General features: G+C 43.9%; 1 long non-coding RNA gene across 3 annotated transcripts in view; it reads right to left on the bottom strand.

Moving 5' to 3' along the window:
• Positions 1 to 518: 518 nt before the first annotated feature.
• The window catches only part of LOC117867232, a 70668-nt gene continuing 55925 nt past the window's right edge, over positions 519 to 15261 (bottom strand). For 2 of the 3 annotated variants that reach the window (XR_004643332.1, XR_004643331.1), the window contains 2 exons: positions 1355 to 1623; positions 519 to 1210 (listed from right to left, as the gene is read on the bottom strand). This is a non-coding gene — a long non-coding RNA (uncharacterized LOC117867232). The remainder of the gene's footprint in view (positions 1211 to 1354; positions 1624 to 15261) is intronic. The other variant, XR_004643333.1, reaches the window with a different exon arrangement.

The following is a 15261-nucleotide window of genomic DNA, read 5'->3' as shown; positions in this document are numbered from 1 at the left end:
CTCCAGCTTTAAGATGGGAAAATGAATAATGCTGTGGGTGCAGAGTTAAAGCCAGGACAGCTGGAGGGAAATGCTATCTCTTGATACTGTACACAACAATCCTGAGGTAAATATCTTTGAACGCCTTTGGTGGAGTCCTAGTCGCAATTTAAGGGAGGAAAATAAAATCAAACGGACTCCTGAGCAAAGATAACAAAAGGTTTGCAACATGCAGAGAGTTGTGCACAATTTAGTGAGCTGTCTGTTGAGATTTCACCTTAGTTGACTTTAGAGATTCCTAACTATTTTTTTGCATTTATCTCCTTGGAACAGGAAGGAGATTTTTCCATTTAGAAAAATCTGCAGCAGCTTTCGCCACACTCAGGATCCATCAGCAACAAATTCATGTTTGCTTGAGGGATGGTCAGTCCTAATGGATGGGTTGCTATTTGACAATAGGATGACTAGATAAACACAGCAGCCACTAAGGTAATGGGATAATATTAATGAAAGCATGAACAATAAATAGCAAGGGAAGATTCAGTCCACAGAGGCACCCATCCATACATTTGGATACTTAACAGAACCACAAGGGACTCCCAGAACTGGGTTGGAGGTATCATCAGAGCACGCTCTGTGATGAAGAGAAGCTGGTTACTTCCTGCCTGCATTGGGCTGGAATAGCCATGAGAATAGCTGTGTCTGGCATTCGGTGCTTCCATCCAACAGTGGAAATAGAAAATTAACTGAAGTTTCTTTGAAGTTAGGCAGAGGTTTAGTCTGAGTTTTGGGTGAAGGTTCAGGCTAGAATAACTGTCCAGCCAAGCCAATTCATACATCCTGAACAACTATAGGAGAAATAGCCCTGTGGGAGGGTATATTATATAAATCCCTTCCCATTTCATCTTCTCTTCCCTCCTATGTTGTTTGTTTTCTGTTATGGGGCTAGTGCTAATTATTGTTTTTGTTTCTCCAATTGGCATCAGGGTGCCCAGATCTCTGGGCAGACCATTAATTCATGTAGATTTGTGTTACTATCCTTCATAAGAGGTTTTCTGATTTGTTTGCGACTGATCACTTACATCACCCAAAATGTGCCTTAGATACAAGCAATGCAAGTATCTTACTCAGGGCCTTGCATTTTGGGTGGAGGCTGAGTTGGCAACTCAGATGTGGGACTGGAAGAGAAAACTTGCATCCAGATTTCTTCCCCCTCTGGAGTCTTGAGTCCCTGCAAGATAGGACATACAGCTAGAGAATTTGCTAATGAAAGGAAATATAGCTTTACATATGCACGTTCTATAGACACATATACAAACACACATTGTTTATGGAGGAAAAATCCAACACAATATTTATGCACATGCCACCTCACCTAGAATTAAATGTGTTCTGAAACCTCATAGGCTGCTGGGTTGCTTGCACTGAGCTGTTCTCTGCTCCATTTGCCATTTCCTGCAGATCCCTCTCTCTTTGTTTAGGAATTCAGACAGTTGTCCTTCCAGATCAACGATGCTCTTCACTTCAGTAGCCTTTTTGGGCTATGTTATTCCATATTTGTCTCGCTTTATGTGACAACCCCAGACCAAGAAGCGAAGATCTCAAAATAGCTTTTCTGTTTGTTGCTTCGTCATTGATTGGGCACTAAAGGAGAGAAACGTGAGAGAGAGATGAAATCTTCTCATGTGTCCAGTTCATTTCACACAAAATAGTTCTACAAAGCCTTTTTTTCGGATGTACCTCTGTTGTTCTCTCCCTTTGTTGTCTCTTACATTTGATTTCACAGTCACTTTTCCTATGCTCTTTCTTGTTTAGGAATAGTAAAATAATCAGACTATTGGATCCAGTTCTACAGGCCACTAGGAACGCTGACTCAGTAAGGACTACAGGGTTTGGCCAACCATCTGACATGGATAACACCTTTTCGGATTCCAAAACACTTTTCAGATGCTTGTTTCCGTGCACAAAAGTGCACTACAACCTAGCACAGGAAATGAAGACCACTCCTACACTCAATTGAAGAAAAGGGGAAATTTAGGAAGGCAAAAATATAACTAGCCACACTGGAGTGTATCTAACACTTGAATCCTAACAAGAAACGTCCTGGGAACTTTAATGACCAGAAGTGGTCAGGATTTTGGTTTTATGGTTCATCCAAAAGACGACCCTTAGAGCAGCATAGCTCCCCTAGCACATGGGGGCACATGCCATTTCCAAGCAAGTTTCACTTTTGTGCTCTTCAGTCCCCGTCCCCGCCCAGCCCAGTACCCAAAACCTGTCCACATTCCACCCAAATAAACTAGTCTCTCTCCATTGTTAGCAATTACCTCTCCACGTAGCTTTCCCCTGCCAGCGCCTGTGGACTCACCAGTCCTCCACTCACTGTACCTCTCAGAATTCATTCAGTTCTCTCTCATCTACTGCTCCTTGTGCCTGCAACAGCTCTCCATGGCCTCTTTGTCTGCCTGTCACCTACAGCACATCTCAGAGAGTGTCTCAGGTTCCTTTCTCTTTTAGAGCAGGTCTCTTTACATTTCAAGGATTTTGCACCTAATCAAGTTTGATTTCTCACTTAGTTCTCCCCCCTTCTGCCCCCCAGTGGTTCTGATTTAAAAAACCTCACTGCGAGGGTGGGCTGCCAAACAGACACAGGAAGAGCTCATCAAGAGAAAGTTAAGATCTGTCACTTTCTTGGATGGCACAAAAAGCAGGATAACGAGAGAGAATATTCCTTGGGGGAGTTTTGCCCCTTTCCCGCCCAGATTCCTGATTTTTTACTCTCCCTGCGCCCCGTATGGGATGTTTCCCTTTGCAAGGATGAAGGGTTTATTTCGATTGAGACTGTCAGCTCTCTTCATCTGAGAATGCTCTCTTACAGGAGATGACCCTGTCTGGTTGTGCATGCCCCCTTCCTCGACCCTGCTTTTCAGCTGTTTTGCAATTACTTTTCTACAATACCCTCATAGCCATTTTGCAAAGGTTCACGCAATTGCTTAATCATCATGACTATGAAATCCAGTAGGGGGAAAAGGGAGGTGGGTGGGAAATCACAGAGAAAATCTTAAATGCAATTATGTGGGGGTTTTAACCCCTTCAACCTACCCTACTGAGATACATTCCTTTACCAGCTGCTACTGTGTAAGAGCCAGGCAATGAACATGTCACACCAGGGCCAGCTCCAGGGTTTTTGCCGCCCCAAGCTGAAAAAAAAAAAAAAAAAGCCGCGATCGCGATCTGCGGTGGCAATTCGGCGGGAGGTCCTTCGCTCCGAGCAGGAGTGAGGGACCGTCCGCCGAATTGCCACCGAATAGCTGGACATGCCGCCCCTCTCCAGAGTGGCAGCCCCAAGCACCTGCTTGGCAAGCTGGTGCCTGGAGCCGGCCCTGTGTCACAGAAGGGCTGTTGGCCATTTGGATGCTGTGTGCTGACTGTCCTCCAGACCTAGCGAAGGGGAAAAGGTGCAGAGACTCACCCCGAAGCCTGGATATTTCTCCAGACTCCAACGCTACCATACTGTGTGCTCTCTTATGGCTTTTAACTCATATGGCTTTTAACTCAAATGTGAAATTGCAGAACTACTAACTGTAGTCTGTAACCTATCATTTTAATCAGCTTCTGTTCCAAATGATTGGAGGATAGCTAATGTGATGCCAATTTTTAAATAGGACTCCAGAGGTGATCCCGGCAATTACAGGCTGGTAAGCCTGACTTCAGTACCGGGCAAACTGATTGAAACTATAGTAAAGAACAAAATTGTCAGACACATAGATTAACATAATTTGTTGGGGAAGAGTCAACATGGTTTTTGTAAAGGGAAATCATGCCTCACCAATCTACTAGAATTCTTTGAGAGTAGTCAACATGCATGTGGACAAGGGGGATCCAGTGGATATAGTATACTTAGATTTTCAGAAAGCCTTTGACAAGGTCCCTCACCAAAGGCTCTTAAGCAAAGTAAGCTGTCGTGGAATAAGAGGGAAGGTCCTCTCATGAATTGGTAACTGGTTAAAAGATAGGTCAGAATGGAGAGAGATAAACAGTGGTGTCCCCCAATGGTCTGTACTGGGCCCAGTACAGACCATTGGGGGACACCACTGTTACCATCTCAGTATATTCATAAATGATCTGGAAAAAGGGATAAACAGTGAGGTGGCAAAATTTACAGATGATGCAAAATTGTTCAAAATAGTTAAGTCCAGGCAGACTGCGAAGAGCTACAAAAGGATCTCTCAAAACTGGGTGACTGGGTAACAAAATGGCAGATGAAATTCAGTGTTGATAAATGCAAAGTAATGCACATTGGAAAATATAATCCCAACTATACATATAAAATGATGGGGTCTGAATTAACTGTTACCATTCAAGAAAGATCTTGGAGTCATTGTGGATAGTTCTCTGAAAACATCCACTCAATGTACAGCAGCAGTCAAAAAAGCGAAGAGAATGTTAGGAATCATTAAGAAAGGGATAAATAATAAGACTGAAAATATCATATTGCCTCTCTATAAATCCATGGTACGCCCACATCTTGAATACTGCATGCAGATGTGGTCGCCCCATCTCAAAAAAGATATATTGGAATTGGAAAAAGTTCAGAAAAGGGCAACAAAAATTATTAGGGGTATGGAACGGCTGCCTATGAGGAGAGATTAATAAGACTGGGACTTTTCAGCTTGGAAAAGAGATGACTAAGAGAGGATATGATAGAGCTCTATCATAGGGTAAATCATGACTGGTGGGGAGAAAGTAAATAAGGAAGTGTTATTTACTCCTTCTCATAACACAAGATCTAGGGGTCACCAAATGAAATTAATAGGCAGCAGGTTTAAAACAAACAAAAGGAAGTATTTCTTCACACAACACACAGTCAACCTGTGGAACTCCTTGCCAGAGGATGTTGTGAAGGCCAATACTATAACAGGGTTAAAAAAAGAACTAGATACGGTTCATGGAGAATAGGTCCATCAATGTCTATTAGCCAGGATGTCCCTAGCCTCTGTTTGCCAGAAGCTGGGAAAGGGCGACAGGGGATGGATCACTTGGTAATTACCTGTTCTGTTCATTCCCTCTGGGGCACCTGGCATTGGCCACTTTCAGAAAACAGGATACTGGGGTAGATGGACCTTTGGTCTGACCCAGTGTGGCTGTTCTTATGGTTTTAACCACAGCTCTGCTTTGAGAGTGGGACAGAATCAGGCTGCCTAGTTGAAGGCCTGGGAGGCATTTCACCTCCAGAAAGCACATTGTAGCCTCACGCGTCCAAGCATGCTGCGGTAGCCTCCTCCATGTCTAGAGTCAGCTCAGCTGAATCTGTTGGGACATGCATCTGCACTGCAGTTTCTCCTTCAATGAATCAGTTTGCATGCACCCAGGCATTTTCAATAACATTCTCCCTCATGGGGGCTGTTTTTTAAAACCATTTTGGTTCCAGGATATAATCACTTCCTTTGGCCCTTCCAGGCACATGTCATTCTATGCAAGTTCCTTTTAACAGGTAGCTTGTGTGATTTGCAGCATGGGGCTTAGCAGAACAAGGCTGCAGGTTCCCTCCCTTTTCCTGCTACCAACTGTCTCTTCCCTGAACCAAACAATCCCTTAGCTGTGCTCAGAAGGTTCCTTAGCCCCCATAGCAGAGCTTCTCACCCCAAATCCTTTTGGCTCTTGTATCAGGGCTCAAGCTGAAAGCTTCCTGGCTCTCTTAAACCATTTTCTCTGGGCCACCATCACCTGGATAGCCTCCTAGAAGACCCTGCAGGCCTCCTTGCAGCTCTCTCTCCCCAAGAGCCAGCTTAAATCACAGCAAGCTTCCACTGCCAGTCACCCTCCTGGTTCTGCTGCAGGAGAGCTTTCCGACTGCCTGCAGCTTTCCCTTTCTGTGGGACCAGGCCGCCCATTTTATTGGCAGCACCATCTTCAGATTGTCATCACGTGACCCTGGGTCACCTGACTCAGGCACCAGCCAGAGCTTGGGGCTCTAACCTCTTACAGGTGCAGCTCACCCCATAACAGATGCGCTGCATCTGCACATTTCCACCCGAAGTACAAACTTCTCCAGAGGGTGAGGCGAGCTGGATCTGGTTTGGGCCATTTCAGATTGAGGGCCAGCTCCCTACTCTGGATCTGGTTGTGGGGTGACCGTGTTTGATCTGTGGGGATTCCATTTGGCCTATAACAGGGAGTGAAATTCATCCATGTGCTGCAGAAGGCCAGCAAAGGCCTGTGCCTCTGTGGAATCACAGTAAGGTTTAGGCTGCGCTGGCCCTTTACACAGCTTAATATTACCCTAGGAAAATAGGCTTCTCAGTGAACATGTAAGTAAATAACTACTGAAACTTCTCCAGTTTCTCCTTCCTTTCACTCAACACTGAGATATGGGGCCAAAACCTGGTCCTGTTGAAACCAATGGGAATTTTGCTACTGAGGTCAATGGGACCAGAATTTGGCCTTATGGGTTTCAAGTTCTGTTTCCTTATCTATTTTCAAAGCTCCTGAGCCCATAAATAATAGCTGTGGGATATGCACTGTATTGCTTCCAATTCTCACCAAAATCTGCTTCCTGATGCCGGCAAATGCTCTCCCTCCCCATTGCCAGACTGATGCAAAAAATAATTAATACCTCCAGTCGTTCTTGAGCCTTCATTTCCAGCCTCCCCCGGATCTTTCTTCCACAGCGATGACAAATCTCGTTCACTAGCTGCCCAGGAGCTGCGCTTACGGACCCTTTCTAATGTACCTTAGCTGGAAATTCTTGCTCTGCTTGATGCTCATTTTTCATTTTGGCTTTTCTAATTATTTTTAAGCCGCCTTCACTTTTATTTAATAATGCTCTCATTTGCATGTTCTTTATTTCTGTCCCATATGGTCCCTGGTGAACCACAGTGGCTTCTGCTTTTGTTGTTTTGACAATTTCATTTTGTTTCAATGATAATAGAGTGCATCATCCCCTTCTGGGGTTTTATATGCAATACCTCCTCATTTTCCAAAAAATGATTTTCTTTTTGAGTTGATTCTTGTCAGCTTCTCCCCATTCATTCTTCCACATCCTCTTTGTTAGACCCCCACTGTACCAAAGGCTTGTAGTAAACAGCTAGCTAAGTTTCATGCAGAGACCAGCATGCATGGTGCATATATATTTTACAATGTCTGCTCTGCAGGTCACAATTCTCTGCGTGTGTATGCTCACACATACATAGGGTGCCTGTATGGTGGTGCCATATATATTCACCTCATGAGACTTATGAAACACTTTTTACCATAAGTCACAGGGGGCTCTGAACCAGGGACCTCTTGTACTAAAGCACAGACTTCTACCACTTGAGCTAAAGGAGTACCTCCATTAACCAGCAGCAGTAGGCTGTTATCCTCAGTAGTCTTACCACTAGAAAGGCACACACTACACACCTTACAAGCAAATTACATTTTTGCAACTAGACCTCTTTAATTGTCTATTCTATGCCACGTCCATGCAAACATGTTCCTGTGAATACTGCAAAATAATATAATTGTGCTGTATTGAATTGGAATGATCAAGTCCAGCTCATTGCTCCATGTTAGCTCCAACTACCTAATACTGTTGGCTGTTTCAAGGCAAGAGTCCAGCATTATCTGCCCAGTGCAAAACTGCCACGCTCCAACACACACACTCTTCCCCTCATACTAATTCCTTGTCTAGCTTTGCCAGCATACCCTGAAGTCCCCATTAAATGTGCTCTAAATTCTTCTTTCCCCCTTTCTTTTTGGCAGACAGCTCTTATCTGCTTTAAAAATGCCCTGATTCCCCTTCTTATCCTGCCTAGGAGGTTGAACGGCTTTCTAAGCTCAGCTCCATCATTTCAAAGATACATTAAAGTAGCTCTTCCTTGCTCTTCATTTGCAGCTGCTTCTGGGTCAGTGATTAGTCGGCATGGGCTAGAACATCCTCTAGCACCTCCTTCGCTTGCTGCCAGTTCTACAACCCTCACTTTGCTGACCCCTCTTCTTGCTAATTCACTGAGCACAGGGGGTATCCTAAGTTTCCCTACTCCTCTCTCACCCCCTTTACATAATGTCCACCCTTGGAACACAGAACATGGGCTCAAAGCTTCGCGGCCTCACCCGGCCTTCATGGACCAATGATCACATTTCCACTTCTGCAGTGAGCTTTCATTCCCTAATGATGTTTTAGCAACATTTTGTTTCCAGTCTGCAGCATTCTTCATTAGCCTCTCTCTCTTTTCTCACTTTTGTATCCCCTTCCCACTCCATCTGCTAATTTCAAAGGAAATTGCATAGTATTCGGCATTATCAGCCAATCTCCTTCCCTGTTCAAATGAAATCAATTTATCACATACTGAGCTAACTCTCTTTCACCCCCATGTGCACTATTATTTATCCACAAAGTCTATGTCTTCTGCCTCATGCCTCCTAGAGAACCAGTCATCCTCAAACTCTAACAGATGCTTAGAACTCCAGAAAACTCCATGGGAACGGAGAAGGGAGAGGGACCGAGATTTGGGTTTGGATCTCGCTTCTCACTCCTTGGGTAGCCACCAGGCATTAAGCACCGTGGCATCCCGAGAAAGGGAGCTCCTGCGCCACTCAGTAGTGATCCCTCTGGCTATTGAAGGACCAGAATTCACAATGGCTCCAATCATGGTTTCCACAACTAGCCATACAGACTATTCCTCAATTGAACAGATCTCCCGGATGAGAAACAGATCTCAAGTTAGCCCCAATATTTCCTTTGCTCAGGGTCAGCACAGCTGTTCTTAGCTATAAACCTTTGAAACACCCGAACTAGTTCCTCTCCCTCCTTGTTGTTTACACAATATTATATGGCGCATGATGTTATTACCCAAGTAACACTGATTACGACCTTGCTCTCTAGGTCCTTAAAATAGGAGATTAATTATTCGAAGTCCCTTTTGATGTCCATTGGAGAGGCTAATGGTAATAAAAAAAATGTTAAACAGCCCTTGATAGCAGCAATTTGAAGGTTTTATGTACCCAGGCATGGTAATCACAGCTGATATTAATGGTGTTTAAAAAGGCAATGCCAAACCTCTGATAGGAAAGGCCTTATTAGATCTGCAAAGATAACAAAAAATTCTCTCTTGTGATCCAGTGAAGCATCTTAAGTAGTTTGGACAGACACTGTCTTTTAGAATGCAGAGATTGAATAAAAGCATTAAAAATAATTAACATTTGGAACAAAGAGACGGTCACAAGAATTGCACTGAAATGCCCATCTATGTTCCTTTAGAGATAAGGGAGACTGAGGAGAAGGCTCTCTGCTATTCAACGGGATATGTTGATTCACAAGCTATTAGAGATCAGATATTTTCAGATTCACAATTATCATGGTTTGAAATTGAGCAATTTGAAATAAATGAGATAATTAAGGATTCACCTCATCAGATACAATAGTGTGTACAATAGACATATATATGGTAGACAAGCATATAGGTTGCTCTGGATATACAGTCCAGGGGCCCATCTCAGCCCTCCATTTGGCACCAATTCAGCAAGATACTTAAGCATGTGCATAAGTTTAAGCATGTGAGTAGATCGCCTAAAGCTTATGAGTCTACTCACCAGCTTAAATGTATGCAGTCGCTTAAGGATTTTGCTGAATTGGTGCCTTCAACAAGTACAGCTCCCATCAAAGTCAGTGGAAGTGGCCCCATCTGTAAGTGAGAATACTACTTACCAGCTTCATGGGGGTTGATGTGAAGGATTATTAATGTATCTAAAGCAATTTGAATTTCATTTACCAAGTAATTCGGAAGAATCAAAAGGAAATATGAAACTCCACCACCTATTTGGGATTTTTTTTTTACTGTTACTGCCAATCCTGATTTCTATGGTGAAACAAACTGATTCTTATGTGACAGGAAAGGAAGCCCACCACTAGAAAGAGATTTGATTAGATATAAGAGCTTGCCGTCTTCCCAGCGTGCTGCTATATTGTATGTTGCTTAGCAATGTAATGTAGGAAGCAGCACTGCGGTCCTTGAGAACATCATTGCCCATTGAATGTTATCTCAGTTATATAGAGGTACTGTATAATTTCCAAGCAGGATGAAGAGCGCTATAAGGGGGAAAAAGGGATAACCAATGGTAAGAATGTTTTCCTAGTCTAACTATAATATCAAACTACCTCTCACCATCTGAGATATGTGGAGCATACATTTCACTCAAGGTTGATAAACCATTTGAACAAACGACATACTTCTTGTTATAAAAGTAACTTACAACAGTGATATCAAATACTATCATGTCCTGGCAACTCTGTACGTACCCTATTGCACTCTTACATGGAAGTAAATCTGCTCATCTGTGTGCCATGGTCTCTACACTGCTGTCCAATAAAGGAGAATTTCCTTTAACTTAGTTATTAGGGCTTCTTGCTTTGGAGGGACATCAGATTTCTAGCTCTGTTGCGGTGAAGTTTGAACATAGGAACAACTGAGGCACCCAGGAGCATTAAGCAGCCATAGATTTGCTCCATGTTTTTTATATATCTACCTTTTACACACCCACAAAAACCTACATTAAAAGAACCTTAGTGAGGTTGCAAACCCAAAGTTACCCCCCCCCAAATTATTAGGGTTGCCTATGCAACCTTAATTGGGCCCCCTTGTGCATATGCATTATGATACAGTCTTTAATTACATGGCAACGTACTATTTTTTCCCCACAGGATCATGCTTCATATGGTGCACAGAATGGACAGTGATCACTTAATGAGCAGCTATTTAATATTTTATTTTCTCCTCCTTGTTCAGTGTATGGATTGTAGAAAGGTGGGCTCGCTGCCAGCACAGCGCCGCATGGCTGAGTGTAGCATGACAGGCTCACCTTCTCTAACACCTCCTAGGAACAGCCAACACTGGCCTAAGGAGGGTCTGCCTCTTCTGTTGATTCAACACTCCAACCAGGTCACTTTGAAGGCTTTCCCCTTCCATGGTATCAAACTTCCAAGCAGATGTTTCACACAAACACTAGTCTAACATCTTCCGCCCTGCCAGGGCTCCTCTTCTGTTCCACTCTTCTGTCAGAGTAGTGGCCACAGGGTTTCTCCCTGGAGGCTCTCAACCAAACTCAAAAGCAAAATTAAACACCAAAAGCAACTTTTGCCCCTTCCCTAGGCTTGAACTTGAGACCATCCTGGGTCCTCCCCAGCTCTGTCCTCTGCAGAGCGCTGATTCCCAGGACTGACCTCCCTGGAGTCTTGCCCCTAGTCTGGATCCTCAATTCCCATCTACCCCCAACGCCATCTGTATGGGAGTTGGCCTTCTCTAAAGCCCATTTCAGGAGTCTTTTTCACCACTGCTTCTGTCATAACTATAAAGGGAAGGGTAACAGCCCGCCTGTGTACAATACTATAAAATCCCTCCTGGCCAGAGACTCCAAAATCCTTTTACCATAAAAGGTTAAGAAGCTCAGGTAACCTGGCTGACACCTGACCCAAAGGACCCATAAGGGGACAAGATACTTTCAAAACTTGGTGGGGGGAAGGCTTTTGTTTGTGCTCTTTGTTTTGGTGGGAGTTTGCTCTTGGGACTAAAAGGGACCAGACATCAATCCATGCTCTCCAAATCTTTCTGAACAAGTCTCTCTATTTCAAACTTGTAAGTACAGCCAGGCAAGGCGTGGTAGTTTTATCTTTGTTTTCTCAATTTGTAAATGTACCTTTTGCTAGGGTGTTTACCTCTGTTTGCTGTAACTTTGAACCTAAGGCTAGAGGGGGGTCCTCTGGGCTCTTCAAGTTTGATTACCCTGTAAAGTTATTCTCCAACCTGATTTTACAGAGATGATTTTTACCTTTTTCTTTAATTAAAAGCCTTCTTTTTAAGAACCTGATTGATTTTTCCTTGTTTTTAGATCCAAGGGGGTTGGATCTTGATCCACCAGGAGTTGGTGGGAGAAAGGAGGGGGGATGGTTAATTTCTCCTTGTTTTAAGATCCAAGGGGTTTGGATCTGTATTCACCAGGAAATTGGTGAAGAGTCTCTCAAGGCTACCCAGGGAAGGGAATTAGCACATTGGGAGTGGTGGCAGTGGACCAGATCTAAGATGGTAGTTAAGCTTAAAAGTTTTCATGCAGGCCCCCACATCTGTACCCTAAAGTTCAGAGTGGGGAAGGAGCCTTGACAGCTTCCCTCTCCTATCAGAACCAGGGTCTAAACTTCCTCCTGAAGTTCCTCTGCTCTCTACTACCCAGAGAGGAATGGCAGGTAGCATAATTGGCCTCTCAGGCCTACCTGAGCCCTATCATCATGCCCCATCACAGGACACAGGCTTCATTTACTGCACACTGTTCAAACCCAGATCTAAATAGAGAATTCTTAATTTCCTCATGGGCTTTTCTATGGTACTCCTCCCTACAGTACTGAGTGTTTTGCAAACATTAAATAATTTATCTTCACAACTTCTCTGTGAAGTGAGGTGGGGAGGAGGGAAATCACTCCCATTTTACAGATGGGGAACTGAGGCACAGAGAGAATAAAGTCAAGTAATTTCGGGTACCCAATTTAAGCGTACTTCACAATTGATAGTACTTTATGTTCAAAGCACAGCCCGAATTGACTTCATTTGCAGCTGTGAGTCTTATCACCTCTGCAAAACGGACCATCCTTTCTTCTCCAGCAATCCTGACTCATTCACTGCACACCTTCCTACTTCTGAAACGAGTGAGACAGGGGTCCTATAGACAACAACCTCCTTAGTACACAACCCTGCTCCATCCCCAGAGCAGGTCCCATGTGGTGCACTGAATGAGACAGGAGTCCCAGGGGAAAAAAAAAGTGATCTTGTAATTAAAAAGCACCATAATGCATATACACATGGGGGGAAATTAAGGTTACATAGGCAACTGTAAATCGGGTATTTCCTAACTTTTGCGTGATTGACTTTGTAACCTCAGTTAATACTCTTAATGTAGATTTTTGTATTTAGTTTCCTAGGGATCTTTTTAATCAAAGGAAAATCGCAGCAGAATCAAACATGCATAGCCTATTTAGGACGCTGAACCAGCCAGAATGACCACAGTTGATGGCATTGTAGAGTGAAGTTCCTAGATCTGGCTGAATCCTGTGAATACAGGAATCTCTAGGGCAGCCCTGCGGGCAATATCAAGTAAGGCCAGAGTGTGAATCCCTTTGCACGGAGATGGAGAGTTTGAGAGCACAGTGTGCTGGAGTGTTTTGTCCATCCCAGCAACATGGCTGAAGCGTGCAATGCCACTTTTCAATATGCTGAGCTATGGAAGAAAGACCAGATCTCTGCAAGATTATGGCATTCTTCACAAAGTCGAACCACGTTATGCTCCAGATTAGGTGCTGACAGAGCATACAAAATGCCTCTAGCTGCTCCGAGTCTGCCTGTAAAAAGGTTTCTGACCTGGATAGCACTACAGGTAGTAAACAGGTTCAATAGGTCCTGAACTTTGTCTCAGCGCAAAGGAGACACCGACTTCATGCAGGAGGCAGCAAGACTGGTTCGTTGGGGGACATCTGATTTGCCGCAGCCATCTGAACTCTGCTTACAGCCTACATAGAGGAACTCATTGACACTCTCCACAGTACTCGACCCTACCTGCACCGGCTACCAGCTCCCCATAACACTGAGATATATATATATATATGTGTATATGTGAATGAATAATTAATTATTCTCCAAACATATTGAATACCAATGTGAATGATATTAGTGTACTGAAGGGTCTGTAATCCTCATTACTGGTTAAGTTACATGAATCTTTAGACAACAGTAAGTTGTTGTTATTGTTGGAATGGTTACCATGGAAAACTCTGGTCTACAGTGAATAATGTGTTTCTCTCTATGTTTAAATGGCTCTGGGTAGGCATCTTACCTTTAGGAGCCTTACATGGTGCAGTCTGTAATATGTTTTTCATTGAATAGGTGCAGTCTATTCTCCAGACTAGGCAATGCCTTTTTAAAGCTAATTACAATAAAGTGGTACTGCAGGAATTGTTCTAAACTCTGCGGGGGTCCTGCTATCACCATGGGATCCTCCGGCATTTCGATTTTATAAGGGCTCTGGTCTCTCAAGGCTCTACAGTTTCAGAGCAAGATCGCCAGAAAAAACAAAACAGGACAAGTTTTCAGCACAGTAATGAAGCGAATCCTGTCATCTGACTGATTTATGAAAGGGTTAAAGGACAAGCCACATTCCCCCATCTCCTGAATCTGTCTCCAAACATCTAGCTCCAACATTCCCTAGACAAGGACTTTCCACAGTTTAAAATGACACATGATGGGCCACTGCCAATAGTGATGATTACAGCTCCTGTACCAGCCGCGTTCCCTGAACTGGAAAGGGGAGTCACTCCAAAGGAAGGCAGGCTGCATTATCGGACTCTCGCCTGGGGTTTTTGCCAATGAAGTGGGGGAGCAGCCTTCATTTATGATGCCAATGGAGTAATCAGCACACATGCTGGCTCCTTCGGCCCTTCCAGGCCACCCCCATCCATGTTATGATCTGAGTCACGCATAGCAATAGCATTTTCTTTCACCACCACCTCCTGTGCTGCACTATGGATTAGCACAATGAAGCATAAACCAGGCTGAATACATACACAGGACACCAATCTTTGTCAGCGGGTATCTAAGCAAGCTTCCACACACAGCACATTATAAATACCATCATTTGATACAATCACACCCCCAAATAGTGATCATTAATTTCAGGAATCCCCTTACCCCCATTCTCACTTCTCCCCCTGCTGAACAAAGCTCAGATAGACGTTACCATGCTGCAGAGACACGCAGGAGTGCATCTGCATCTCAGTATAGCACACTGAGCCCAGGGGCCTCTCCACAGAACAATTCAATATTCCCTTTTATAGTATTCGGCATGAACACATCACAGAGTTCACTCAGCTTCAATGAACTCATGGGCTGGAGCTTGCTCTTGAACAATGAGAAAAGATGGTGAGTTACACTGACTGCCGGGTTACAGATCTCAGAAACTCTTACTACAAAATCTGTACTGGCTGTTCTCTAAGCCCAAGGAAAACACTGCTTCAGATTTCAAAATTTGTATTCATAGATCTGACGAAAAGGCAGTTTCAGAACATTCTCCTGGTTGGCACCAGAGCCAGCAACAGGAATGGGGAACTGGATTTTGTTTATAGAAAGAAAACGTAACGCTGTTGTAAGGTACCAGTCTGGCAGCACCAGACTATTACAGATGGCCCAGACTCAAAAGCCTGGATGGATTCTAAAACGTCCTGAGCACTGACAGTTCAGCTCCACAGCTGAGCTTTACAATTTGGCT

The sequence above is a fragment of the Trachemys scripta genome, chromosome 17 (genome assembly GCF_013100865.1).
Source record: "Trachemys scripta elegans isolate TJP31775 chromosome 17, CAS_Tse_1.0, whole genome shotgun sequence".
NCBI classification, from domain to species: Eukaryota; Metazoa; Chordata; order Testudines; family Emydidae; genus Trachemys; species Trachemys scripta.
The sequence above is the reverse complement of the archived record's forward strand: the minus strand, read 5'-3'. Positions and strand labels throughout refer to the sequence as shown.